General features: G+C 35.5%; 1 pseudogene; it reads right to left on the bottom strand.

Moving 5' to 3' along the window:
* Positions 1–486: 486 nt before the first annotated feature.
* LOC122308066 lies at positions 487–770 on the bottom strand (annotated as a pseudogene).
* Between the last annotated feature and the right edge of the window lie 6,068 nt (positions 771–6,838).

The raw sequence follows: 6,838 nt of genomic DNA, 5'->3' as shown, positions 1-6,838 counted from the left end.
AGCGTTACGATAAATGCCGCTACTAGTAATTTGGCGAATTTATTAATGGCATTTATTTAAACGCCGCCCCATTACGCTGCCAACGCATCATATAAATTAGTGGCATTTATTTAAATGTCACTAATAGTACATTGACAGCATATTGAATTTATTAACGGTGTTTATCTAAACGCCACCATGAAGTTTTTAAACGCTGCCACTAATTCATTGCCGACATATTTTTTAAATTAACGACATCAATATAAACGCCATTACGAATACGTTACAGCCGCATTGCATTAATTAACAGTATTTAAAAATTAGTACAATGTGCACATTGCTTTTTTTTTTTTTTTTTTTTGTAAAAGGTATATTAGATTTTATGCCATATCCACAATTCAAACAGCCACACGTGAAAGATCATAAAGTAATTTCAATATTCATAAAACTAATGAAAGGAGTCAAAATCCTTAGACCACATTGCATCGACCTAAGAATAGTATTTCAAACACGATAATGAACTAGATTCTCTCTCCATTACTCTACTGTTGACGAACTTCAACTTTCTTTTTCTGCCAAAGGCGATCAAGCCCACTGTCAACATCTCCCTGAGCTCGAACAAATCCACAGAGAACAAAGGTGGAGAAATGGCCGTTGTACACGCCATTCTCATCCAAATGCCCGACGTTGATCTGAACGGAAGCATGGTCCTTTGAAGTAATCAACCTGTTTGTAAATATGCATTTCCTAGGAATGTAAAGCTCGGTAATAAGCCCCTCTTCGTTCTACATCTTGGCTTCTGTGTAAACTACTTCTTCAAACCCTTACCAATCTGTGCACATTGCTTAAAACACCATATTCACTAATGTTTTCAGGAAGCGCGCAGTAGACCTCCATCTGCATAATGTCAAAAAATTTATGGGTAGTTCTTACAGCTTGGAAACCATATGCTATTAGATCACTATATTTGGTAATCACAGAAATGATACCACCCTTTTCAGCTTCAAGTCTGCACAGATATGCCAACCGTGCACCAGCCTTATATGGAGCCACCACATATTCGTAATATATCCCAGATCTAAGAACCTGAAAAACATTTGTTAGCAGTGAATCTAGGTCCAAACGGAAAAAAAAAAAAAAAAAAAAAAAAAAAATCTTAAAAAAAAAAAAAAGTGTTGATGGAAATGAACTCGCTATCTAGAACTAGATCAAGATGCATAGACTAATAGAAATATGGCAACCTGGTACCTGTATCACTTGATGTGCCATGGATGGAGTAATACTCATTGCTCTCTGTAAGTTAAAACGGTTAAATTTTTTAAAATGTTCCATAGCTTTTGAAATAGAGAAAGCATACACAGAAACAATGCCATGAGAATAACAAAGAAGATTTTTTATGCTTATATGCAGAAACACATGGCCCAACTGCAGCAAGACATGGCCCTCGGTTTGGAGAATAATGCTCTGTTCTTCTTGCTTAAAACAGAGGCTGGTTCGGTACTTATATGCAGGTGGTTGCTGGTTCTTGAATTGGCATCTCTGTGGCTTCCGATGCATCTTTCCAAGTGCAGAAGGTGGTGGCGTTGGTTGGAGGGACTTCCGTTGTGCAGGAGAGGACTCGGCTACATTGGGCTGCATCTCCTTGGTTGACGGCGTGTGTGTGGTGATGGTAAAATTGTTGGTTGATACTCTGAAGCCCTAGAAGCAAAAAGAAGGAATAAGATGTACTTATAAGCTGGAAAGCAGAACGTCTGCAGTGTGTAAGCCGTGGGAGGGAAATTTAAATTTTATGAAAATTTGAGGAACGTTTAGGGCGCCAACTTAGTTTTTGTTTTGACCATATTTTGAGGGAAATTATATGTGTGGGTATGTACGAATATTTGAGGTGGGCTGAAGGCGCCAACTTATAATATTATGCTTGCTTATTACTCTTTGATCTAAATATTCCAATCTTATGTATAATTGAGATGTTAATATAATATTTTTTATAAATTATATTATATAATATATATAATTATGTTATATAAAAGATAATGTTATTATAATTTTATGTTAATATAAAAAATATATATAAGACAATTATTAATTTATTATAATCTTAAACATGAATATTTATTTAATCATATGCTTTAAATATAACATATATATTAATAACATTTTATCGTTTAATAAATTTTCAATATATTCTTCTTGATAATTATATTAGTTACTAATGTATATTAATTAGTATATAATGTATATTAATTACAATTTATACTTTATGGCCTTATACTAACAATCTAATACCATTATAAGTAATATACTTTATGCTTATATTAGACATTCTGCTTGAGTTCGCTCGAGCTCAGTGTCGAGCGAAAGTCGAGCATTCCAATCTGCCTAAGTTAGCTCGAGCGCAGTGTCGAGCGAGTGTCGAGCGTTCAACTCTGTCTGATTTCGCTCAAGCGCAGTGTCGAGCGAGTGTCGAGCGTTCAACTCTGTCTGAGTTCACTCGAGCGCCATGTCGAGCGAGGGTCGAGCATTCAACTCTGTCTGAGTTCGCTCGAGCGCCCTGTTGAGCGAGGGTCGAGCGAAAACATCTCACATGGTTTTATAAAACTCATGCTGTTAATGTGCATCCATCCGGAACTCGAAGCAATTACTACACATTTGCATCCAATTCTTTGCCACATATAAAAAATCGATGCAAAAAGCCATATTCTTTGTAGTGCTAATACTATATCACTATGATACTATTAATTATAGTGATATAGTAATACTAAACTATTAATGATATAAACATACTACCAACACAAACTTTTCAACACGATACTATAATGCCAATCAAATTGTGGCAGCCTAGCCAGAGTACAAGGCTAACGCTTGTAGATCAAATGATCAAGAAATTTCTTAAGATCTTCGACAGCAAATATAATATATATATTAATAACATTTTATCGCTTAATTAATAAATTCTCAATATATTCATTTTAATGACTATATTAGTACATTAGTAATACTAATATACATTAGTATATAATGTATATTAATTACAATTTATACTTTATGGTCTTATACTAATACGTACTCTAATTCTATTAGTAATATAATTTAAGTCTATATATAAATTATTATATAAATCACTATACTAATACTATATCACTTATGAAAATGCTTGTACAAGGCTAATGCTTGAAAATCAAATGATTAAGAAATTGCTTAAGATCTTCGACAACAAATATATAGAACTTGATCACTAGACCTTAAAGAAACTCTTAACTCCTAGTTTTAAATAATAAAATGTAGTTCGATTGAAATCTTTCTTGAAACAACTTGACCACTAAACCTTAATATATGAAATATAATTCACTCAAATTTACTAGAACCATTTATTTGTCTAAAACTAAATTAAGCCAATAACTAATGACAGGAAATAAATCCTTATAATAAAGTCAACTAAGCTCTACTTATAGAAAATAAAGAGATTCTTAAATAGATTTAACATTCCATAGTTAATTATCTCACGCATACTTAAATCTTCAAGGATCTGCACCCATAAACGTCACATTCCAATGATCAAAGTATTTTCTCAATAATTATTTATAGCCATGTCGGGTATTTAATTTATTGCATGTTGATTATTATTTTTTTCCACCACCAGCGCTGGAATATCTTGCCGTTTGATCTTCCCCATAATTAACATGGCTAGGGTTGCCGCCACACGTACACTTCTCTCGTGCATTACGTTCCGACAGAGCAACGGCTCAACAGAGCGTCCCTTCACATCGCCCGGCCTGATCACATCTTATCCTCCACAGAACAACGTCCCCACACGGAAACCCGCTCAAACCAAGTGCAATTTCTCTGTCACAGTGTCCATCGATTGATAGAAGACAGGCTCTGTTTTGTAGGTTCAAAACAGAGCACTCCATATTGTGCATATCGAAAGCCACGGTACACGGTAATACAGAGGCTGTAGTAGAGGGCGCCATATATGTACAGGTCAGTACCAAATTTATTGCGTTTTTATTTAGAAGTTGATGGTTTCTCAACATAGTTGATGGTTTCCCATTTTATTTACAAGTTCCCTAGCTACAAACTATTATCACTGATATAGTTATTTAAGTATGATTGGTAGATTTTCTTTTGTTTGGTTTCCATGAAAACAGAGGAATAGAACGAGTAAGAGCAAATGGTTGTCGGGGCGGCCTGTCTTCTTGTGTTAATGCTAATGGTTTAATCTTTAATGGCTTTTTTTTAGCTTTAGCGATTAGATCAAGGACGTAGCACAATTGGGCACAAAGCAATAATGTCTATATTCTAAGTTTTAGATTTTCGTATTTGTTTCATGAATCTGCTTTCTTTCGGACATGAGTTGTTGTCTTTGTTGTGTAGTTGTAAAAAATGTCTGATTTATGGAGATGGGGGGTTCCACAAGGCACTTTTTAAAATGGGACTTATTTCATTGCTAATGGTAATAACAGAGTTTGGTATACAGACACTGCTCCAGTGCCAACCATAAGATTAACCATCTTATAAGGTTATTTATGTGAGGGTTTGGGGAGCAGAGGAGAGAAAGCATCTTACTTCGAATTTCAACATGAATAACATTTGCTCATGTCGGAATTGTAAAGATGAAAGTTTGTCACTTTAATGAGATTTATAGATTTAACATCATTTGCAATACCATAGATATAAAACGCCCACCACCAAGTGCAATTTCATATGAGTGAATAAGAGCTTCCTCTACTAATTTCTGCTTATGTGATAAGCCCACCATGCCTTGATTAATTAGAGACTCCAAATCCAAAGAAAGCAACTGAAAAATCCAAAGAAATTATGTTTATAATATTCTTGTCTTAATATAGTAGAACATTAATACATGTTGAGGGAGAAATCTTTGTCTCTCAAATTGTTAACTTTTGGTGCTTGTTAATTTGTTTGTTGTCGGCTCCATGTAGTACACCTTACTTCTAGAAGGAAATTATTATAGGCCTTTAAACCATCACCATCATTTAATTAAACCATCTCCCAATCCGTATCTCAACATGTATTATAATTTATTCTATTTATAATCGAAGTTTAAAATTATTGATGATCTTGCATTTTGATTCGATTTTGTTTTCATATTTATTATATAGTTAAGCTATGGATAGAAGTTGGATGAAAAAACCTCGACATACACAAGAGTATGTCGATGGTGTCAATGACTTTTTGAAGTTTGCATGCGAGCATTGTGATACAGATTCGCTGATTTGTTGCCCATGAAGAAAATGTGGATTACGTAAGATGTTCATGCCCCACATGGTATATGATCATTTGATTAGCTATGGAATTTCTCAAGGTTACACCATTTGGCATGCTCATGGGGAGAGAATAGGGAAGGCATCTTACCATGCTACTGATGCCCAAAATAATAATGAGCAAATAAATGAAGGCTCTGGTGGGATGACAACCATGTTACATGATGTTTTCCCCATGTTTGATCCTGAAATAGTGGAGGGTGGGCCTGAAATAGGTGTGGATGCTGGAGAGGCTGGAGTGCAAAATGAAAATCGACAAGGTTCTAGCGAAAGAGTTAATAAATTTTACAATATGTTGAAAGATGCTGATGAACCATTATATGAAGGGTGCACAAAACATACTAAGTTTAGTGCTATTGTACGTCTCTGGAATATGAAGTGTTTGGGTGGATTGAGTAATAGCATATTCACAGAACTACTTGAATTTGTGAATGAGTTGCTCCCACTAGGAGCATCATTTCCTAAAAATACGTATGAGGCGAAGAAGTACATGAATGAGTTAGGTCTTGGATACGAGAAGATCTTAGTATGTCCCAATGGTTGTATGTTATTTTGGAAGGACAATGAGAATCTGGAAACATGCGTGGTATGCGGAGCGTCAAAATGGAAGCAAAAAGAGTCTATGGATGATAGGTCTAGAAAAGGTAAAAGAAGTCCAGCTAAAATATTACGGTGGTTTCCGTTAAAGACAAGGTTGCAAAGGCTTTTTATGTCATCGAAGACTTCTTCACAAATGAAATGGCATGCTATAGGCCGCAGTAATGATGGGGTACTAAGGCATCCAGCAGATGGCATGGCTTGGAAGACGTTTGATTCACAACATGATGATTTTGCGTCTGACCCCCGCAATGTTAGGCTTGGTTTATCTGCAGATGGCTTTAATCCTTTTGGAAACATGAGCATTTCCTATAGTACTTGGCCGGTTATGTTGGTACCTTACAATTTACCTCCTTGGATGTGCATGAAACGATCAAGTTTCATGCTATCGTTGATTATACCGGGACCATCATCACCTTCAATGAATATAGATGTATACTTAGAGCCTCTAATATCAGAATTAAAGGAATTATGGGAGGTTGGAGCACCAACCTATGATGTTTGCTCCAAAGAGATCTTCACAATGCGGGCGGTTTTAATGTGGACGATAAATGATTTCCCTGCGTATGGTGATTTGTCTGGGTGGAGTACGAAAGGTCGTTTAGCATGTCCTTGTTGTATGGGTAACACACGATCTAGATGGCTGAAACATGGAAAAAAGTTTTCCTATATGGGGCATAGACGATTCTTGCCAAGTGATCATAGGTGGAGAATGATGGCAAAAACATTTGATGGGACACGAGAAATTGATCCTTCACCTACTATGCCAACACTTGATGAAATTTTGGAACAGTTAGATGATTTAAATTGCAATGATAGAACAGATCGTAAAAGAAAAAGAGTTGTGGGGTCGACTAATGTTAAGGAACACTCATGGAAGAAACGTAGTATTTTCTTTAGTTTGCCTTACTGGAAAGATAATTTATTGCGTCATAATCTTGATGTGATGCACATAGAAAAAAATGTGGTGGATAACATTG

This window comes from Carya illinoinensis, chromosome 4 (assembly GCF_018687715.1).
Source record: "Carya illinoinensis cultivar Pawnee chromosome 4, C.illinoinensisPawnee_v1, whole genome shotgun sequence".
NCBI lineage: Eukaryota > Viridiplantae > Streptophyta > Magnoliopsida > Fagales > Juglandaceae > Carya > Carya illinoinensis.
Note: the sequence above shows the minus strand (reverse complement) of the source record. Positions and strands in the feature narration are given on the sequence as shown.